This window comes from Xyrauchen texanus, chromosome 21 (genome assembly GCF_025860055.1).
Source record: "Xyrauchen texanus isolate HMW12.3.18 chromosome 21, RBS_HiC_50CHRs, whole genome shotgun sequence".
NCBI lineage: Eukaryota > Metazoa > Chordata > Actinopteri > Cypriniformes > Catostomidae > Xyrauchen > Xyrauchen texanus.
The window spans coordinates 27,729,193-27,753,992 of NC_068296.1; the positions used below are offsets into that span (position 1 = coordinate 27,729,193).

A 24,800-nucleotide genomic window follows, 5' to 3' on the forward strand; every position below is an offset into this window, starting at 1 on the left:
ATGGCTGTTTAAGATTACGATCAAAGAACATATTTCAAATCGGCAGTCTGAATTGGTCTGAACAGCCTATAAGATTTGAAATGATGACATAGTTAACAATAAGAACGAATGAGCCATAATAAGCTGCAGGTTGTGCAGATAATAGAAAAATAAAATGTTTTGACTAATAATCTACCGTTGTCACTCTTTTGTTTACAAATATTATCACAGCCAGTAGGACAGACAGCTATTGTTTTCAGCTAATTGTGCACCACCTTCAGTAATGAAACACTGATCAACCTACGGCTGTATCAATTCAATCCCTTCTCAGTCCCTCCTTCCTTGTTTGGTACACACAGAATCTGTGTCTTACTTCCACCTCCCTCTCACCCTTCTTTCTGTCCCTCTGCCAAAGATAAGTCTTAAGCTAAGCCTGTGTGAAACAGCTCTTGTTCTGTTTTTGTCACTGGAGGAAAGCCCATCATTCAGAGCACCGCAAATCTCTATAGTCCATGCTCAATCCAGCCCAATGCCACAGGGCTGGGGAGATGAAAAGTATTCTGAGCAGGGCCAGATGAGCCCTGGTCCCCATCAGCTCTGCTATCATTTCTGTTTAGTGCCTTGTGAAGTGAGTGCCCCCTCTATGCATCTAAGGGATGCGCTCCCTTTATAAGAGCTGTCCTGCTTGGAAAGTTTGGGCAATTTGGGAAGAATGCAAAGGTCATATGCAGAGGCGTTTCCAGCATTGAAGGACATCCGGGGCTTAGCCCAGACAATTTTATTTTCACACTAGCAACCACTTCTCTGTAGTCAAAAGCTGGTGATAGGGTATTCTTTGAGTTTTGCTCTGGCTGGGCCTGTTTCTACAGTTCCTAAATCTTCCACTCTAGTACTATCCTCGACTAACTCATTCTCTCTCCTCCCTGAATCATCTGTGATGCAAAAGAACAGATACAGCACATAACGCATTGCAAATCAGCTTCAAACAACTAATTCATCAAGTGCTACATATGTCAAATTGTAGACCAATACCATTGAAGAAAATGTATTGGGCAGAGCAGATCAGTGGGATTGCCCTAAGATCTATCATGATTCTTGAATTTTCATGTACATTACAATAAAGTCATCACAAACGAGTTATATTATAGTGAGTAAAGTGAGGTAAAAAAAATATTGAATATAAATAATTTATATATTTTGACATAAATAGTCAAAATTATGTATAAGATCCTAAGTTAAAGCAATACATGAATAACTTTAGTCTAATTTCATTGACACACCATGGCATCGAACTGTATATAATTCTCATCATCTCTATGAGAATAATTAATCTGTCAAAATCCTTTCATTAGGATCATTGGGATAAACAATGTTTCACTTTTAACTTTAAAGTAAAGTGACTGATTAATTGTTACCAGTTTCCATGCCTGATTCTGGCACAGCTGCTGCTGCTGCTCCTCAGTCTGTTGCTCATCTTTGCTACACTCTACAAAACCATTTAATCAAATCAAGGTGTATATTTACTACAAACTAATATCACAAAACAAGTCACACATACATTTTATGCTAATGCTTATTGGTTATCCTTAGCGAAAACAACACCTGATAAACAAGAAATGTACACTCCAAACAGGACTCGAACCGTGGTCTCCGGTGTGAGAGGCGAATGCGCTAACAAGGAGCTACCAAGTAGCTTCAACCTATACTAGGAGGCTACAACATGTAATGGCAGTCGGTAGTGGACCTCTTGAGGTTTAGCCTACTGTGGGTGAAAGCCAGCTAGATGATGATCTTCAGACTTTAAGGACAAAAACAAATGTGAATTCTTACCCACTGACTTCTTTCGGAAAAATCCCCAAAGCCTCATTTGCTTAATTTTTGTTGTCTTTCCTGCTAACTGCTGTTATCTCGCCACTAAGTAACGTTAGTTGATGTCATGACTGTGCATGCTCCTCCCCTACCTGCTGCATATTCAACAGAGAGGAAGAAACGGAGTCGCCCATAGGCTACCGACAGCAAAGGAACTTATTCTATAGGCTAGATTATGCCTAGGCTATGTCTATTTTTACAGGCTGTATACAGTATGTGCAAAGCCAAATCTCAATGAAATAAGGCAACTTATGATTTCGGGGGTTTATATAGCCTTTTGTCCGGTTTCATATTTGTCAGTCAACTTTTCAAAATACATTCGGGGCTACACTCAAAACATTCGGGGCTGAAGCCCCGGCAAAATCGGCTGTCGCCGCCTCTAGTCATATGCCACCTGAAGAGGGCACTGCTGATCTTGGCGGGCAGATTGCAGAAGTTTGGGGCAGAAGTTTGCAGAGTACCGCAAAGCAGTTTAAATGCCACTGGAACTAAAGTACTGTCACTATTACAATAAGCATTAAGTAAGAGGCATGGCTTAGAGTTAGAAGCCACAGTTCTGAATCTTCCAAGATTAACAGAGATGGAAATATTTAAAGTCAAAGATGCACACCTACAAGACAAATATTCCTGTATTGCACCAAATACATAATCAGCCTGTTTTCTTGGCATTTAATTGTTGTCTGTTTTATTAATGAATAATTATGAAGTAAAATAAAAAAAAATATATATATATATATATATATTATATATATATATGGAAGCATGAGGACTGCAGATGTGGCCAGGGCAATAAATTGTAATGTCCATACTGTGAGATGCCTAAGACGGCGCTACAGGGAGACAGGAAGGGTAGCTGATCGTCTTCGTAGTGACAGAACATATGTAACACCTGCACAGGATTGGTACATCCGAATATCACACACTGCGGGACAGGTTCAGGAAGGCATCAACAACTGTCTGAGTTACACCAGGAATGCACAGTCCCTCCATCAGTTCTCAGGCTATCCGCAATAGGCTGAGAGAGGCTGGACTGAGGGCTTGTAGATCTGTTGTAAGGCAGGCCCTTACCAGACATCACCGGCAACAACGTTGCCTATGGGCACAAACCACATTCGCTGGACCAGACAGGACTTGCAAAAAGTGGTCGACGAGTCATGGTTTTGTCTCACCAGGGGTGATGGTCAGACTCGTGTTTATGACAGCAATCTTATCTACAAGCTTGGCGCGTTACACCGATGCCTGTACTCTGGAGCGGGATCGATTTGGAGGTGGAGGGTCTGTCATGGTCTGGGGCGGTGTGTCACAGCATCATCGGACTGAGCTTGTTTTCATTGCAGGCAATCTCAATGCTGTGCATTATAGGGAAAAACATCCTCCTCCCTCATGTGGTACCCTTTCTGCAGGCTCATCCTGACATGACCCTCAAGCATGACAATGCCACCAGCAATACTGCTCGTTCTGTGCGTGATATCTTGCAAGACAGGAATGTCAGTGTTCTGCCATGGCCAGTAAAGAGCCCGGATCTCAATCCCATTGAGCACGTCTGGGACTTGTTGGATCGGAGGGTGAAGGCTAGGGCCACTCCCCCCAAAAATGTCTTGGAACTTGCAAATGCCTTGGTGGAAGAGTAGGGTAATCTCTCACAGCAAGAACTGGTAAATCTGGTGCAGTCCATGAGGAGGAGATGCACTGCAGTACTTAATGCAGCTGGTGGCCACACCAGATACTGACTGTTACTTTTGATTTTAACCCCCACTTTGTTCAGGGACACATTATTCTGTGGAGCGGAGGGGGTCGGGGCCGGTCGGAATATCGCGCGCCTGGTCCCCAATCAGCCTGATGAGGCGCGCGAGGGATAAAGGCGGCCGATGACGATGGTTCAAGAGAGAGAGAGAGAATTACGGACATGTCCGTCATGTGTGTTTGTTTATGTGTTTTTGAGTTTAAGTTTCTCATTAAAATATAATTTATGTTGACCATCCGGTTCTCGCCTCCTCCTTGCCCATCCTTCAACTGTGTTACATTGGTGCTGAAACCCGGGAAGGAGGAGGGATGCCCGTCGCAGAGTCCTCGACACTGCCGCCCACCCAGGGGCGCCGCTGCCATCTGCCGGGTGACGGAGTAGCCCGACCGCCCGGATGCGGGGTACGGCCGCCGTCCGCGGGGCAAGTGGGGACTGGATACCCGACCGCCTGGAGCAAGGGAGCCGCTGCCGGGGCGGAGGAGTGCCCTGCCGTCCCCAGAGACGCGGAGGGGTCGAGGGAAGACAGCCGCCCGCGAGGGAGGAGGGAAGAAACTCTCCGACCGTCCGGAGCGGTAGAGCCGCTGCCAGGGGCGGAGGAGTGTCCCCATTTGCCGCCAGAAAAGCGAGGCGCTGCTTCTACCCCCTGGGGTCGACGGTTTCACTCCGGTTCGCCTGGGGTGGAGCGGCTGTCGTCCGCCTGATTGTGGAGGAGTGTTCGAGGACCACGCTGACGGTACATCAGAGAACCGGTGAGTGAGCTTTTTCTCTCTCTCTCTCTCTCCCTGTCGCACCGTGTTGGCCTTTTCCCTCACCTATTTTGTTTTGTTGTTGTTGTCTTCCCTCCTGTCTCCTCCCAGGGCGAGGAAGGCGGGATGACCACGCTGGACGTAAGATACACCCTGCCCCAGGGATAGGGGGTGTACGTCATGCCGGTGGCACCCGGCCTGAGATAACGCCGGGAGGAGTGTGGAGCGGAGGGGGCGGGCCGGTCGGAATATCGCGCCGGTCCCCAATCAGCCTGATGAGGCGCTGAGGGATAAAGGCGCCGGTGACGATGGTTCGAGAGAGAGAGAGAATTACGGACATGTCCGTCATGTGTGTTTGTTTATGTGTTTTTGAGTTTAAGTTTCTCATTAAAATATAATTTATGTTGACAAGCCGGTTCTCGCCTCCTCCTTGCCCATCCTTCAACTGTGTTACATATTCCATTTCTGTTAGTCACATGTCTGTAAAACTTGTTCAGTTTATGTCTTAGTTGTTTAATCTTTTTATGTTCATACAAATATTTACACTGTTTAGTTTGCTGAAAATAAAAGCAGTTGAAAGTGAGAGGAAGTTTCTTTTTTTGCTGAGTTTATATACACTACCAGTCAAACGTTTTGAAATACTTGACTGAAATGTTTCTCACAATCTTAAAAATCTTTTGATCTGAAGGTGTATGCTTAAATGTTTGAAATTTGTTTTGTAGACAAAAATATAATTATGCCAACATATTAATTTATTTAATTATAAAACAAAAATTTTATTTAAAAAAAAGATTTCGAAATTGATGAATTGGACCAAATAATAAAGGAAAGCAGCCAATAAGTGACCAACATGGATGGGAACTCCTTTAATACTGTTTAAAAAGCATCCCAGGGTAATACCTCAAGAATTTGTTTGAGAAAATGTCAAGAGTACATGTTTGCAAATTCTAGGCAAAGGGTGATTACTCTGAAGATGCAAAATATAACACAGTTTTTAATTATTTGGGATTTTGTTTAGTCACTACATAATTCCCATAGTTCCATTTATGTTATTCCATTGTTTTGATGACTTTCTCAGCAAATATTTGTATATGCGATTAATCGAGATTAATTAATGGGGACACCATATATTTTTTTATCGATTGACAGCCCTAATATATATATATATATATATATATAGGAATAGTTTAACTCCTAATGAAATGCTGAAGAAAGGAAATTGGGAAATGGTATGAGGCAAATTCGAACTTGTCATCTCAACTCAACATAAAAACTCAATGCACAGGGCCATTTTTCCAACAACATGTAGTGTTGGGATCTTTTCACAGCTAATGGTTCTTGTGGAATAACTGTTTCAGTTCACTTTGTTTTTTGAAATCACAAGTATCATCGCTCACATATTCTCATTTGCGGTTTCTGTCTGTGTGGCTGTTTGAGGGTTGAAGCTTTTTTTATTTGCATTAACGTTCTCTGACCAATAGCCACCTTAAATCTTGCACTCAGGGATGCAAGGTATAAGGGGCATACCTTTTCGCTGGGACCTGCCAGCCATTGTCACACTAGGACCATGCACTAGAAGGATGCATTTCACCATTGCGCACCATCGCTGTGTTTAAATCAGTGTCCCCCATACATACATACGCATCCTCCCGCAAATGTTGATGGGGGAGAATAGGCTGGCGAATGACGCAACTGGGGCCCCGAGATTAAAAGCACATGTTTTAATACGGCCCTGGTTGCACTGTGTTGTAGACACAAAGAGTAGTAATGGCAAGCATAGACGCCCAGCCTCCAGTAATTTTATTGTACCTGAAAATATAAATTTTTCATTTCTCAAAGCCCGTCTTCCAATAAGAATAAACTCTTGGATAGAGCCCGGAGATTGAGAAAAATACCTAGATGAAAGAAAAACAGTGTGTCTACAATGATGCCCTGCAGGTATATCACTGTCAAAATCACAGTGCTGGGAGAACTGGCTCGCAATCAACCAAGATCCACTTTAACGTATGGAATACACAATTAAACAGGACTTGTCACAAATGTTTACTAAGGGACTCAAATACACCCATATTCACACATACAGGCATCTTCACATCGTGACCAGTCACATTTCATTTAATCATCTGGGGCAGTGAAGCGGTCAGATGGACGTATTCAATCTTTGTTAGCTGCTGATACACGGGCTCAGACATGCCACTGATAAGACCCCAAACCCTCTGAGTTCACAAAGAAACCAGTGGTGTGAGAAACTGAGGGAAGTTATCAGCCCTGCAGCTAGACCTCAAATCTGAGAGAATAGCATGAGTTTGTGTGTATGTTTGAGGTAGATGTCACCTCCAAGGACCTGTTTAGACCTGGTTGTGCTAGATGTGTAAAAAGGATCTAAAATGTTTTGTGACTGGATCACTTAATTCAGAGGTGGTCAAAAAAGCATATGACCACATTGCATTTATCTGTAAACGAAAATCTGTCCTGATGAGTCCTGGCAACACGATCACATGGGAAATAGACATGTTGTTTCCTAAAATTAATGTACCCTGAAATAAAAGAAACAAGACTCCTGAGTTACTGACAATTGCCATCCCCCATCAGACATGTTTGCATCATTTTCCATTAACTGTGGTCATCTTTCCCTTTTGAGCTCTGAAATACAGGTTCTGGTCCCGTGAGAACAAAGGAATAATTGCTTTAACATCAATAAAGGTGATTTGGAGGTTGTATTTTCACTCTAAAATTATATTTTTTACTTGACTGATGGTTAGGTTTAGGGTTAGGGGGTAGGGGGTAGGTTTCCTGCTTAAAGTATTACATTATTTACAAACTAAAAACACAGCTCACTTGTGGCACAGCTCTGTGGCCATTTCACCTGGAATCTGATGCAATATCTACTACAGCACAGCAGCGAAGCACTGCCTACTCAGCTGTCAAACAACTACTGTGCTAAAACTTACGTGTGATGTGTTACTGTCAAATTGTTACGGTCCAATTGAACATTTTGAAACAGCACATTATTTGCACAAGATTTCAAAGATCTTCTTCAATATGTCTGATATCAACACAAAATGTCACAGATCATGTGAAGTATGTATTTCCAAAGTTCAGTTAATACAAGTACACCACTAAAATAGCTGAGCATTCTGCTCGAAATGTCATGTTTGTGCAATAATTAAATTAAAGTATAATATTGACTGTGTAAAGATTTTAGTGTGCTTTTTATGTTTTAAAATATTTTAGCAATATATTAACACACTGACAGAGTAAGGGTCCAGCGCAGTCATGAAATAAGAGACCCTCCCCTTGAAATCCAAACATAAAGTGGCCACAAGAGATGTACAGTATTTAAGATGCATGTTACAACCAGTGTTGGGAAAATGACTCAAATAAAGTAATTCATCAGTGATTACTGATTACTATGGATTACTTTATCAAAATAATTTTAAGTTACTTTATAAAACTTTTTTATTTTCATACATTTCCATAGAAAGTTTTTCGTTTTATTGCTCAACGAATTAAAAATAATGTATAGATTTTCTTGTTCTTTGTGTCGCATTATGGGGCATACCCCCTTCAGTTGTAACAAATGCATACAGATGTAGATATGACTATTATTCAAGCTTTAAATTCTGCATAAATAATACTATTTTAGAAATGTGTAACCTAAGTAATAATGTACTTAAAAGTAATTAACTTAATTGAAAGTCAGTAAGTACTATTTAAAATGTAATGTGTTACACTACATAGATCTACCATTAATTAGATTACAGTAACTATTTATTTTGTAATCAGATTACACCCAACACTGGTTACCACTAGGTGTAAATGCCAATGTGTTTCGCCTACCCACTTGTGATCAGATCACCTGAGACGGATCTAATATCAGGTGTAAACAGGACACTATTCAAAGATGCCCAGCAACACAACACAAGACCACATGGTAAGAAACAACAAGGCAGGAGAGAGAGTATGGTCAGAACAAGAAAACTCAACTCCTCCCAAGCAACCTTTGTGTCCAGTCCAGAAACTGAGAATGACTGGAATTATTTTGCATGCCGTTCATTATCAGTAATGTAGCCCATTGCAAAGACACCATTGGAGATTCATTCTGAGCTGTGCTACTGCTTTACTAACAAATAGCTCAGGAAATTCACACCTGATACTGTAACTCGTGCTCACGTCTTGACATCTGTTCACGGAATCAAATCAACATTCATGACCTATAGAGAAAACTCTACCTTAACCTTTTCAAATTGCATGTCTCAAACCAGGTATGTGAGAAAACTCTGCATGCTGTTTTTGCAGCTTAATGAGATTCTGGAAAATAACACTTTGCTTTCCACCTGCAATCAATCTGAGAACACATTTGAGGTAAAAGGCACTCAAGAAGCCTTCAGAGAGTTGAGTTAAGTGAAGGGCCTCTCCAGATGTGACCGTGTAAGGTGCCTTTTTTCCAACAGGAAACCTCAAATCACACACATTAACTTATCAGCCTGTCAGACAGAGTGAGAGATGGCCCTTCATCAGGCGCTGGATGTCTGTATGTTATTCAGACAGACCTTGCGATAACACTTTATAATAACTTTTAATGATAAACAGGTTCTGCATACTATTTCACATTTTCTGCACTGATTATGGGGGGGATATTTGTGAAATTCATCAGAATGTATTTAAATATATTTAAATACATTAAAATCAAATGTATTATGGTAAAACGTAATAATAATGTTCCATAGTAAATAAATAGCTATGTAGGAACTAATGCAGTCAAATGAAGTGTACAGCATTTAATCCATTCACTAATACTAACTAATATTGAAGATAAATTAATTAGTTCTTAGTTTATGGCAAATTGATGACTGGGGTTGTTCACTATTAGATAATCAATAATTACTAAATATTTTATACGTACTGAAGAATGACCAACTAACTACTGATACTGAAGTTGGTAACATTCACAAAAGGAACAACTCGAAATTTTGTTATGTTGATAGCGTTCTACAAGCCAACTGGCAAAGACAAATCAATGCCTAATGAGACATGCCCTCATGAAAGAAACAAAAAATGGTCATACAGACCAAGTCAGCACTTGGATTTGATGCTGCTGGAGTGGGACCTACTGTAGCCTAATAGCCCAATGAAATCACAACACAAATGCTATAAACTCCTCAGAACTGTACAATGATTTGATTTGATTATTCTTTAATCTAAGGTAGTTGATATGCCTCTTTATGATCCAAATCATCAAAAATCTAATAGTGCCACAGCAACAGAATGCCACCTAGCAAAACGAGTTGAGACTTTGCCAGTTACATGTGGATATAAAGTGAAATAACTGTACAATACAAATTTTATTCAAAAGCAAATGCATGAACATGCACAAGAACTTCTTTAGCGTGTCTTATAGCAACATGTATTTCATAGACATACATGTGTGTATAACATCATCAGGGAGATGCTTGAGTCTTCAGGTCCAGCACATTACATAATTATTAGGGTTTGTTAGGGTTATAGTTAGAAGCATGGTTGGGGGATAATTTTTAACAAATATTACAAACAATATTATTGTTTATTATAAAACATATTATAATACAATATTTATTATAAACAAACTTTCAGACACAACCACAGAAAATATGTGGAGAATTATTAATACCGCAGACATCCTTTATTTATGGCATCTTGCACTAGCCAGGGGTGTTCAATCCTGCTTATGGAGATCTCCTTCAGAGTTTAGATCCAACTAATCAAATACACCCAAAGCAGTTAATCAGAGTCTTTGTGCTCACTTGACAATTACAGACAGGTGTGTGTAGACAGTAATAGAACTAAACACACACACACACACACACACACACACACACACACAAAGCCAAACCAACAAATTAAGCGCAGCATCCAAATTCTCATACTTCTTTGATGCAATTGAAGTATGTACTTAACCATTAGCAGAAAATAACTTATGAGTATGTAAAAAATACAGTACACCTGTATTAAGACACAACATCAAATTTCACCACATATGTTGCATACTGTTTGTTTTTACATCTAGGGCCCTATTTTAAGAGTGCAAGCATTACGCGCAAGGCAATGTCTTAAGTCATAAGCATCATAAGTCAATGGGCATGGCCATGAAGTTTTGGTATTTTCGTCCAAGCATGTGCTAAGTCCAGGCTCAAGTGGGTTTGGTGAAATCAGGCACGCAACATGCAAAAGGCTGGACCGAGTGCAATTTAATTTTTTATTTAGTTACTCCAGCATCTGCATCCTATTATATAGTCCATTCCCTCAAACACCATGATTTAAACAATGACAGTACATTCAAAAGAAGTTGGTGGTGTAAATGGACTGTATGCAAAGAATTAAAATAATAGAAATATAGACTTGTTTTTTTAAAATATTTTATATGTTTTTTCATACATTATCTGTGTCTTTGATGAATGCCAGGCAGATTTCTATGACAGTGACACACGCTCCTTTTATATAAATGTAAAATGTGATTCTCATCAGAATTTGGATGTATGCTCCTTTAAATTGCAGAGAATGCAAGTATTATTAATCATTTTCATCCACTGACACACAAATCATGGCTAGTATTAGCAGTGATTGTATCGCCACACACTTCACTTCTACCGGTCGATTTAGATTTTTTAAAAATACATTAATTTATTTAAACACTAACAAATTAAACCAAATATATTTCTAAATTTAAATTACACTTCAAATTAAAAATAAATATAATCAAAATAACGAAGTGGTCAAAAACATCATTCAAAAAATCCAAACATATTACTCTGTCCACCAGCCCCCTTTGCAGTGACTTAAATTAAAAATATAAATTATATCATAAATAAAATGTTAAATATAAATAATGATAATAATTGTAAAATACACCATGACATTTAGATTAAACACAATCTCCAAAATTATTGTTTTCTCAAAACAGCCACGACAGTGATTATCAGGGACTTAATTTAATGTTCCACTATATTTTAAGAGTTTGGACATGAAATGTATTATCACTTGCTGGTGGAATCTTTGAATTGCAAATGCAGGAACTGAACAGTTAAGACATGGTATTAAAACATCTTAGCACAACAACCAAATTCTTTGCGCAATTTCATTTACATACAATACACCCGCATTTTGAGCACCTACACCCACAGTGGCGCAGACACTCCCACCCAAGCCCATTTGCACTTTGCACTGGCACGGAAATTGGATAACACGTTGTTCACGGACATAGCATGTTGCACTTTGCACACTCACAAAAATAGCCCGTAAGATTAGATATTTCAGCTAGCTTTGTATTCCATTGAAAAAGTCATAAACTTCTCTTCTGTAGCACAAGGGTTTATTGATAATGTTATAACATACACTCACTGACCACTTTATTAGGTACACCTGTTCACCAACATATTCATGTGATTATCTAATCAGCCAATTGTGTGCGGCAGTTTTGCAGATGGAAACACCTTGCTGATGAGAGAGATCAACAGAGAATGACCAAACTGGTTCAAGATGACAGAAAGGCTACAGTAACTCTACAATTGTAGTGAGCAGAATAGCATTGCAGAATGCACAACACGTCGAACGTTTAGGTGAATGGATTCCATTTCTGTCAACCATGAACAGAAAGCTGAGGCTTTAGTGGGCACAGGCTGACAGAAAATTGACATCTAGATTGACTAGTTGAAAAAATATCCTAGTCTGATTAATCTCGATTTCTGCTTAGGTACAAAGATGGGTTCGATGTGTTATGCTATACTGCTCACTACAATTGCACTAAGTGGTTATCTGAGTTACCAAAGCATTTCTGTCACCTTAAATGTGTCTGGCAATTCTCCACTGACCTCTCATAAATAAGGCATTTCCATTCACAGAACTGCTGCTCACTGGATGTTTTTTTTTTAGCACCATTCCTAGTAAACTCTAGAGAATGTTGTGAGTGAAAATCCCAGGAGATCAGCAGTTTATCTGCTGTTATGCTATGCATTCAATACAAACAGGCCGCACTTTCCATACAAGATACATAATAGGTCATGCTAGCTACTGTACAACACTCATGTCTAAACAACATAGTAAAAAAACTGATATTTAGAAAGTATGTCTTCACGTCATATTTACAGTATATTAAAGAATCGATAACTTGAAAATGCATGATTTGTTTTTCCATCAACATGGAAGCAATGTGAATAATGAAGAATAACCACTGTCTTACCTAAAGTCGAAAACTTGAACCTGCATCATATATGTCTGTAAAGCAGTTCGATGGAAAGGAGGAGGCGAGAACCGGCTTGGCAATATAAATAATAGTTTTAATGATAAACTTAAAGACAGAAACACACACACGACGGACATGTCCATAAACGATCTCTCTCCTCGCACCACCGCCGTAATCGGCCTTTATCCCTCTCAGAGGCTTGATTAGCCTGATAAGGAACCGGGTGTGTAATCATGGGGAGGGGTGTACCTTTTGCCCTGTCTGCTGGCAGCTAATCCCCGTCTATCTGGATGAGGGAGGGTACAAGAGTAGGTAAACAGAAATAATAAAAATGGGGGGTACTTCCTGTAACAGTGTAGTAACACTGTAAAATTTAAACGAGAGGGAAAAGGCCAACGAGGAGCGGCAGTGAGAGAGACAGAAAAACAAAACCTACTCGCCGGTTCTCTGATACACCGTCGCATGGACCTCGATCACTCCTCCACCCTCTCAGTCGGATGACAGCCGCTCCTTCCCAGGCAGACCGGAGTCAGTTCATGCTTGTTTTGAGTTGATCCACGATGCATACAGACACCACTGGTCGATCGCAAACAACTTCAAAGGCGCATGTTGATACAACTTAAATGGAATCATATATAATGCTAACCAAAATGTCATAAAATGGTTTGTTTCATGAATCAAATTACTTGTTTATTATAAAACCAAAATGTAGAATATTTTTAGAAACTAAGGCAACTTTGCTCGGAGCCACTGATCCAGAGTCAGCTTTTCTCATCCCATTCTCCCAGTTATGGGGAGCTGTAACACGGAGCAGTTCGGCTGCATAAGTTGGAGCCAGTGGATGGCCAATGGAGGACTAGTCTTATAATCCCTCTGCCTAAACACGTTTAATATATATTTTTTTATGCAGTGTGTATTAACACACAAATCAATTGCATTTCACTCAACCGAATGTTGACCTCACATTATGCTAAACACGCAATTTTCTCAGCTTGTATAGCTAATGTGTATGCGCTTTAGCGAGTTGATTGACAGGCAATGTCTGTATCTAAAAGGTGTTTGGCTCTTTTACTTCCTTTCTACATCCATTGACTTTTCGGTGCTAGAGCTTCTTGGTTGGGAGTTCCAATTTTTCCCATTCATTTAAATAGAAGTGAGTCATCTCTGCTAAATAGTCTCTGGCCTCATACTCTATACCACTACAATACACTCCTTGAGCAGTGGCGAATTCTCAGGGCCGGAAAAACCTTCTCAGCTGGCCTAACATGCCAAATAAATACATATTTTTCATCCTTTCATTCTCAATCACCTTTTTGCATATGTATTTTTAATCGTTTTCCACTTTTAATTAATCTACAAACAAATAGAGGAAAACTAAAAGTTTATCCAGTCAGAATTTATAATATCAATAAATGAGTTTGTTTCCACATTACATGATATTAAAGATTGTTTAACAAATGCCTGCAGAAACAGGTGAATAAAACATTATAATCTCTTTTGATAATTGTACACCTGAAGCAAAAATGTTAGTGTTGCAGCATTGTTTATCAGTTGGTTTGCTAGGAGACATTTCTAATGTGAGTAAAACCACTGCTAATCTAATGAGCATTGTAATTTAGAATATCGGGGAATAGAATGAATTTATGGTCGGCGATATCAAGTAGGAATATCCCACAACTTGAATGGAACGCAGCATAACAGTGTACCCTGATGAAATTAAATGTAAATTATAATATTAATATTATTAGATAGATTTTTCCAGGTATTATTGACCTCCTTGGTAGATTCATATGCAAAATTATGATTTTTGATGTTCATTTCACAAAACAGTCATGCTGCAGTTCAAATTAGGCTTGCTTGACCATTAAGTTTCATTTCAAGTTCTGGCTTTCGTGCGTGGACGTGTTTTCAAAATGTCAGTTGGTATTATTAGTTGACTGCCAAGTAATTTAACGTATGTCTTATTCATAGTGAAACTGTGTTTTCTTAATGGCATTAATCACATTGAAGTCCTAGACTTAAAATGCATAGTGAGTGTTCGTAAGTTGCCACAAACGCAAACATGTATGAAACTCACTTTATTATTAAAAACATCTGAAAGAGTTTTACGTCTCTTTAGGTCATTAATTTCTGCCTGGAATTCATGGGACAGATGGGGCTCATATAACATATCTAAGTTGCCATTTTTAGTCTTAAATTAGAAAATGTATAGTAGACAAAACCTAAAGAGATTAGAATGTCATGAACAAATGAGTAATCGCAATCTGTATAATAATAATGATTACAAATACGGTATGCCTAGAATAATCACAATTTTAATTAGAACAGCTTGTCAGCATACCTACCTGGGTGATGTATTTGACAGAGACTCATTGTGTATTTTAGCACAGCTGGAATGCTGTATTGACCAATCAGGATAGTTTCATCTAGGACTGGAACTATCTGTTTTATAAAAGCTATGCCAGCTCCCATTGAGAATGACAAATGAGAATGTGTTTAACTATTTTCATTGTGTTGCATGATTGAAACGAAAATTACATATAGATGGTAACAGAACTGGCATAAATGTAGCTTGTGATGAGTAAAATCATTATAAATGCATAACCATTCCAAAAAAGTGAACAAGTTGGCAAAGCAGTCTAGTGCATTGTAAGGAGAATATGTTGTTTTGTAAACAATTTAAACCAGAGAAATGCAAATTAAGAGATTCCAAAGAAAAGATTTGCAAATATGAATTATGCTAAACAACTGTAATGTGGTCTGGTGTTTTCATTATACAAATGAAAAGACTGCTCAGTCCTGTCATACCCACAGACGACAAACATTAATTCATATTAATGCACCATAAAAATGCTGAAATTATATTATTTGCAGACTTGATAAAGGATTACATGATGTTTTCTCTCTATTGATGCTTTTGCCATGTTAGCATATTCTCAGAAAATGTGTTTTTTACTCTAATGTATTAGCTACCCAATTCATTTCTTCTGCTGGAAAAATGACAAACAATAAATGTTCTTTGTTACTTGTATTAAATATATGTCTAAAACACATATGGGTAAGATTTATATAAACTTTACCAAAATGATATAAAGATTACCAGATAAGTTATTATTATTAATATAATAATATTTTGGCTCCAAAAAGTATTTCGACACTCAAGTCACACTTAAAATATGTCCATGCAATATTAGACTTCATATATATGGGGTAAATAAAAATTTCCCTGGTTAAGTTGCAAAAATGGCTCAGTAAAGTGTAGAAAAGTTATTTTTAACAAATGGCTTTTAATTGCAGATGCCACTTGATATTTGTACCTAATGTAATGAAATTCATATTTGTAAGAATTCTATTAATTTGAATTTACATGAACTAATTATCTATTAAGCATTATAAAATGTGGTAATGTTTGTTAATGCTATTACAGAAGGTTATTATAAAGTTGTCCATACAACTTAATTTTGCAAAAACTTTCCTTGCTGTGTTAGGAAAATGCATACTATCATGGCATCTGGAGACCATCAGCCACTTAAGATGATTATTCTGCATCTGTATGTGTTATCCAGACCCAATGAAGACATTAGCTTCTCTCTAAAGTGTGTTTTGAAGGGTTCCTCTGTACCCAGAGTCCTCATAGACACTCACTATCCAGTAAATGTTCAGAAAGTTGCTTTGAAAAATCAGTGTTTGAATGCATTGTCATTATATATTATTATTACATTATTATATATTATATTAGCTTTCTTTGGTACAAAATTTCTCAAGAGGAATTATTTTTATCTGACTGCACAATAGCAATGTTTGTTGACAAGAGCAAAGAAATAATTTACATTGGTTATTGTACTATATATGTACATAAAATTAAAATAGTTCCATCTTAAAATTAAAATATTGGAGGTAGTGAAGGATCACTTTAGAGACAGGCTTTAAAGAAAATTACAGTTCAGAAAAAGACCCTTCTTAGGGCTTCAGTCTATTTTGATACACATTTAAATTCTGAATACCATGTCATTTAGTTAGTCCAGTTCTGTTTTTATCAGTTAAGGAACATTTCCAAGGTAAGACATAACTAGAGTTTCAAGTTCATGTGTTTATTTAATCTCGCCTTGATTATTGTAATGCCCTGTTTTCAGTTTTAAATCAATGCACTTTAGCATATCTACAATCAGTACAAAATGCTGCAGCTAGACTTTTGACATGAACTAGGTCTTCAAATGATATTTCTCCAATTTTAGCTTCTTTGCATTGGTTACCAATTCATTTTAAGATTTTATTAATTACATATAAAGCATTGCATGGGTTGGCGCCAGAATATTTAGCAGAACTTTCAAGACCTTACCAAGCAATCAGACCTCTTAGATCTTGTCGTGAAATGTTGGCTATTCCAAGATGGATACAAAATTAAAGGTGATTGAGCTTTTGTAGGGAAGTCCCCACAATTATGGAACAGCCTGCCCTTGGATATTAGATCTGTTTTTAAGTCTTGTTTAAAAACTCATTTGTAGAGACTTGCTTTTATTACTATGTGAATGAGTTGTGTTATAGTGGGTGTGTTTTTGATTTTATGTTTTGTGAAGTATGTTGTGCTTGATCACTAAAAGGTGTTGTATTAAAATAAAATATTATTACAGTACACATATGTTTCAGAATATAATTTTCAGAAAATTGCTTAACCGGAAAGTCCGGTGAGCCTCAATATTCGGTGCAGGAACTTTGACACAGCAGTATAAGAGTGGAGATTTGAGCCAGAAATAGAATGAAATCCAGAAAGCTCATCGGATTCCATGAACTATCATTAATTGCTGTTGTAGAAATTGAGCATGTATCATTCCTGAAATGGGGTGCAGGGGCAGCAGGGAAGAGGACATCATTTCACATGTTATTGATAATATGGAGGCAATTCACTTCAATTGACTTTGCTACTGTGTAGCTCACTAACCACCCAATGTTTTTAATAACACCAAGAATGGCATCTAGAAATTTTTTTTAACCTAAAAAATAACAGAAAGGTTGTTGAGGCCAATAATGAGGAATAAGTCTTGCAGAACTAATAGGCCACTAATAGGAATTCAAAGTAAATGGAAATTATTAAATCCACACAAATGCTGAGTGCCTTGTGTGATATGCCTCTGCTATCACACAAGGGACAACATATTAAAGCTAAAATAGTAGTGAGGAATGATAAGGAACTTCTTGATTGCCCTTCTTTAATTTCCTCTAGGTCAAGATTGTCTCTCATCCATACTAGAAAAGTGTTTTCTTTTAATAAAATCAGAACATTAAGAATATAATCTCCATTATCGCATGCATTGGAAACTGAGACTTTCAAAAATGTTCTCCATAGATGCATACTTTAGGAAACTGAAAACAGGAATTTAAAACTTAAGTGAATTAGTGCAGGAGTGGACTTTTAAGGTTTCATTAATGTCATTGTATGGCGTTATGGAGACCATTTTTCGAAAGTCTCAGTTTTTAATATCATTCCAGTTGGGATAGGAGCCATAAACGTAGCAAAATTAGGGCATTGTCACACCAAAACATATTTGTGTGGACAAGGCCTAAGGTATTTTAGAAGGCAGTATAATTAGGCTGCATAAGGCCATGTTTGTCAGGGCAGCATCTAAAATGCCTTAAAATGCAGCCTACTTAAGCAGCTCACTAGGATAGCTTTAGAACAGAGCACCACTGAGTCACACCGAGTACTGGAAAACTCTTCTCATTTCAAAATACTCCTAGTATTTCTTTGTGAATGCAAAGTCAATTGGGCATTGCACTAATATGTTAAGCACATCAATCCAATCAGAGTTACCTTCAAAATATGTGTGCCCGGCTTTTGTTTTTATATTGTTTCCGGAGTTGTATCCATCATTGTTGATGCCATTAGCATTTTGACAGAGGCAGAGCCATGCTTTTACTGCAGGGAAGAGAGGTAGCTCAGATAAGCTGTCAGTCTCCATGAGTGACAGGCGTGATAAGCTGGATCACTGCCTGTTCCTGCACTTGGAAAGGGTTCATCGCAAATATATGCCAATTATCACAAAGTGTCAGGAGGTGGGTGGGCATGTACATACCACCTGCGGCAACAACCAGAGCCTCTGGCCTTGCCCTTCACTGCTCCCAGATGCCAAACCAGGAGTCAGAGGGAACCGGGGAGACAGAGATAATGGAGGGAGGTTGGATAGGTCTGCTATTATCCTAATAATACCCTCGCTGCGGGACACTGTTGCATGACCCAATACATTGACCATAGCCTAGAATTATCTCTGGGCAGACAATGATTCTCTTGTCACGCACTGTAGATATGTATTTTCAATCTTCAGTGATGGGCAGGATGATAAATAGACTAAATTGAGGTCAAAGCATAAGCGAAGTCCCTACAGCATGTTGCCTAGAGCTGACCAGGCAGTTTGGTGCTGAGTTCCGCTATGAAAGGTGGCATTCTGAACATTGCGTGATCTCTTCATTAATTTGAGTATATAATTATATAAATGGGAAAGTTTACATTTAAATGTTTTTTTTTTTATTTTTTTTATGGGAAATTAGCAATTTACAACAAAGAACCAAGATGCCATTGAAGCAAATAAAAATATAGCTTAATTGTGAAGGCATGTTCGATTTTAAGAATTATATTACTTTATAAAATTGAGAATATATAATCAATCCAAAAATGAAAAAGTGGATTCGAAATGTGCCTTTTATTTCCATTTATTTATTCTTCATTAAAATGGGATTCAAGTTAATTATTGTGAACTTTTTCCAAATTACCCACAAATCCAACAATTTTCCCCAAGTGTGAACTATTTTGATTAATGACCTAGAGAATGAACTGTGGCTAAAATCACATATTTGTTATATATGTCTGAAGGATATCGTGCATTATTGTTTTTGTTGTTTGAGATTATGACATTGTTGGAATGACTTATTATAAAGTTAAATATCTGCTAATTAATAAAAATAAAATGGAGGTGTGTTTTTTTTACTTTTGTCATGGACTTACATTAAATTAATATTTCAGGTTCAATACATGTTAAACTCAATCAACAGCATTTGCAGCAATATATTAATTACCACAATTACCACCAGTGAGTGAGGCACTTACTATTAAAATTAAATGGGGCTAATTCATAAACACTAAAATACTCACTGTTTCAAAGGTATAGCCAGAAGACGTAAACGATACATGTGGTAAAATTATTTTAGTGCAATAAAATCGCTTACTAACCTTTTCTGTGTAAAGTTAAAGCCAATTTTACAACTCGATTGCCATGACAATGTAATGTCAACAAAGCCTAAAACCCCAGAAATACTGTAAAAATGACAATTTACACAACTTAACTCAAATAATACATGAGTTTTAACAGAAGAATAAATGTAAATGCTTTTATAAAATTATAAGCTGCACATTTCTGCTTTTAAACCCTCCAAAAATTGGACTTTCTTTGAAAGGACAGATGAGTCAAAATAAATTTTGGGGGTAATAAATATTATGCCGCAAATGCTGTCGATTGAGAGTAACTTGTATTGAACCCGGAATATGCCTTTAAACAATTTTTCTTAAAAGGATCTTATTTTGGAGCTGTTGCAGCATGTCTCACACTAGTTCACACACAAGGAGAGTGTCAGAGACAGGCATGTTGGATTTTTAAAGGGATTGTTCACCCCAAAATGAACATTTTGTCATCATTTACTCACCCTCATGACATTCCTAATTGTATCACATAATACGTTTCGCAGAATGTTTTCCATTTGATTGATCTGTTCATCACACAAAGCATTCATATGGCTTCACAAGTGTTGGAATATAACACAAGTCACATGGATCACTTTTATGGTGCTTCTGAGTCATTTTTGGAGCTTGAAAGCACCTGTCCCCATTTACTTTAATTGTATAGAAAAGAGAAGCCAGGGCATCCTGCTGGTGTACTATAACTTTACACTTCAGAATGATTTTTTAATTTATTTTTTAATGTTCTCGTAGTATATATGGAGCTGTGCGTTGTAGCTCTTTTAGAGGAAGAGGAAGATGATGGTATGCCCTGCTGATCCACATGTATACATCTCTGACTCCTGTATGGGGGCTGAAAATAGAGCCAGACACTCTAAAAGCAACTGTGAGTAGACAGCAGGCCTACAGATTAATTTCACAGCATAGTCAGGAGAGATGCTGTTTTCAAAGTGCACAGAGATAAAGTGCTACATTTGGCTCAGACGCTGTCAGGTTGGTAAGTGGAAATAATTTATCACAGAGAGTGCTTGTGCTTGTTAAAAATGAACCGATCATAAACACACTCCTCGTTAAGGAGCAAGGGGGAGTAACGAATGAATACAAATGCAATACAGCATTTGATACTGTCTCTCCCACACACACACACACACACACACACACACACACACACACACACACACACACACAGGTGACCATAGGTTATAATGTTCTGGATACATCTCTTCCATTGAAAATGTGATACAGATACTACCACACTGTAAACTCTAATAAGTTAGCAGAACTCAAAATATTTGAGGCAATCAGTTAAATAAATGTTTTAAGTTAAAACTCCCAAGTGTATGTTAACAGTACCTACAGATTTTAACATTGTACTACATATGCATGTTATTTACACTTAACTTGCAAGAGTGAGTAAACTAACTATTCAGTTTTGATTGTACTTTATGTAGCGGCGGGAAGTATGCCACCGCCTTGTGGGGGAAATATACGGGTCTTAACTAAGGAAGACTGAGTGAGCAACAGGATCTTAGTCCCCCCACCCAATACTTTTAATCTTTGTACAACGGTTAGTTGTATGTTGCACCTATAGTGTTGCACTTTTAAATGCTTAAGATGAGGTGCGGCTGGCTCCAGGATTTACTCAGTACACGGCAGCCACCTGAAATGTGCGTGTGCAGAAAACTCAGAAAGTATGTGTAGTAGACTGCAAAAACCCACCCTCACCGGATCTAACAATATAGGTAAGACGCCCCCACTCCTTAGTATAAGTGACTTGAGACAATTTACGATTAATTAACAAAAACATTTATTTATACTAATTAAATTAAAAGTAGGCTATCTTTTGTTTTCTCAAGAAAAGTGAATCAATTTAAATTCCAATTACAGCAATAATGAAATAAAAATGTATAAATGAATAAAATATGAAAATTAACAACTCCGTGTCAGTTTCAGATGTTCTCAAACAAAGTAACAAATGGTGTACTTTACAACACTGAAAAGGTTTCACATAAACATTTACCTCCCACTTTTGAATAAGTTCACTTCAAAAGTTTAATTAAATTCACATTAAAAAAAAACAAAAAGATCACTTTAACTTCAGTTCAAAAATGAGTTCACCGTCGAATCCAGGACAAAACAATGGAAAAAATGTGTTTCAGTCCATTCACGAATTCACGATTCAAAATGTTCATCAATGCACACAAAAATGGAGCGTATGAATCCTTTTAGCTGGGCGATTCACACTAATCACAGTTCAACAAATGGATGTTGACTCAACTCAAGTTCTGTTATTACTCACAGAGAGATGATTTGCTTACCAGCAATCGGTAGAAAATGGGAAAATAATGTACATCACCCCTCTTTGGTTGTGGATGAGGTGCTGAACGATGACCAATGGATGGCAGGGTAATATCTCTCGACTCAATAACCCTCAGTGATTGTTTCTCGTGATCCTGACGACAGCAGCTTGATCCAACGAGGCCCACAATCCCAGCTGAGTGGCGGGTTGAGAAGACGAACAATGACACAACCCTACTTCGCACGATAAGCGACAGCATCCATTGCGGTTTTAAGTTCGTTTGAACAAATAAAACAAAGACTGTATGTAAAACACAAAACTAAGACGACAGTATTTTTAACTCCACTGACGGCAACTGATTGCACGTTATCAAGCCTATCACTCCGCCGTACACACGGACACGGGAGAAAACTCTTTCACCTTCACTCGTCAAACACTCATTAACTCAAACGGAGACTCAGGGGCAACATAACGTGACTAGTGTATTTCACGGGTCTAACGTAACGTGTTAACGTTTTAACATCGTAAATTCCCCGAAAACTACCACACTCTTCTTTAGCGCGTCAAGCACTTCTTCACAGTCTCACCGTTCTCTTTTGCACACCTATAATGGCGCCGCCCAAGGCAAAGAATAAAATCAAAATAAAAGTCTTCACCGGATAGAATTTTTAGATCCCCTACATTTAAATTAAAGTATTTGGTTGAATTTAAAATTAACAAGTAATATCAACTCTATTTCTAAAAAATATTTCAAGGTAAGAAAACTTGTCTCGTACAAGCTAGAACTACCTAGTACAGTGCATGTTAGCATACTGAATGTTAATCCTATGTATTGATTAGCATAGCACTATACAACAATGAACATTCTTATATTTTTCTTAGGTCCACAACCTAAGCTCAAGCTCCACTAATCACCATAATGGTAAGCCCAAAAACTTAAACATCACAGAAACTCTTCTAAATAGCACAACAAAACATAAACCAATAACAAGTCTTCCCATCTACATTCACCTTGCACAAAGACACATTATATAACACTTAATTTGAACATTTACTCTCCCTGTCAAGTGCCAAGCTGAGCATGTTGGGAAATAGAAATCCATGCCCAGTTTCATTTAAATTTAAGTTCATGTAAGTTCATTAAACTCAAATCAATAAAAATAATTATTGTTGGGTGTCAGTTTTGTGAACTCAAAAGAAAGAGAAAGTTCTAAATACTCATCAAGGTTAATTGCATTATAATCTTGAACATTAGGTTTTACAGTAAAGTAGTCTTTTTTTTTATAATGTATTACTATTTCCAAGATTTAAGAATAATAGTGGAGTCATCAATACTGTGAAATAAAAAAAAAGGATTGAGAATAATGTGATGACCAAAAAATGTCTAGAAATTCATACCAACTTCTGTCTAACTTCAGTTTGATCTTTAATCAAAATGTCTTTAATATCAAGAGAAGCACATTTTGGTGGTCTATAGTATTACAGATATCCCTGAGTGTGTCCAACCTTTGCCTTCTACTTCTGTGTTTTGCAGGACAGTCCTTAAGACTGTCACTCCCTGAAGCAAAACAGCAGTTTCTGTCAAATACACTTCAAATATCCCACAAAAGTGTATATATAAACCAGTCGGAATGCCCACGCCCCGGCACAGCAGTTCTTCTTGGTATTGGGCTGAGTAAAGGTGGACAAGATATCACTGGGAACCTGACAACAGCTCAAGATATTTCCTCTAAACAACATGCATCTCAAAATAAGTGGCTCAGCATCACCCTGCCATGGTGGTTTTTTCAGCACTGCCCAGCAAAGTGCAAGTGTGACATTTTCTGACAAATTCATCACAGGTTCGGTCAAATGGATATTCAGCTTATGTTTGCACATAGCGTAAGTACAGTTTTCTTGCCCACTGGGTTTTATATCCCTGAATGGCAGCGGTAACTTCTAGTTGTGATTGCTTTGCAAAAGACCAATGTCTATTATAGTATATTACCTGTTGCATTATGGTACACACTACAAGACTAAAGATGGTTGCCCTGCACACATTTAAAGGGAATGTTCACCCCAAATAAAAATAGCTAATTATGTCATAATTTACTCATTCGCATGTTGTTCCAAACCCGTATGACTTTCTTCCTTGGAACATAAATCAAATGTTAGGCAGCCCTCCATCTCTGGGGCAGACCTGAGTGTTATAACACAATCAGTTTAAACTGCTAACAGGAGGTCACAGAGCATAAATGAGTGAGAGGGCCCAGTCCATCACCTTGTGTGTGTGTGTGTGTGTGTGTGTGTGTGTGTGTGTATTTGTGAATAACAGCTGTCACCGCAGCACACTTCAGATTAGAGTGATTGATGTATGGGTCGGGGATTTACCGTCGCAAGGTCAGTGTATGCGAGTGAAAAGCCAGGGCCAAACTGAGGAGGGAGGCATTCATTGTGTCTATTTGTGATTTGATTGATTGACAGTTGATTGGTAAAGGACTTTTAAATCAAGAAGTTAAAGTGTTTCATCCTTCATGGCAGACAACTGCAGGTGTTAAGCTGGTTCAAACTACTATGAATAATTTAAAACAGTATTCCCCTTACAAGATTTAACTATGACTGGGGTGAAATGTTTAATTATAAATGATGTATGAGGTGTGCATAACCAATTGAATTGTTTGCGTGTGTATAATGGATCATATGAGTTAAGGTCAAGGTCAAGAAAACATGTCAAGAACATT

General features: G+C 37.9%; 1 protein-coding gene across 1 annotated transcript in view; it reads right to left on the reverse strand.

Moving 5' to 3' along the window:
* The window catches only part of LOC127661937 (cadherin-13-like), a 562,582-nt gene that overhangs the window by 106,926 nt on the left and 430,856 nt on the right, over positions 1 to 24,800 (reverse strand). The window lies entirely within an intron of this gene.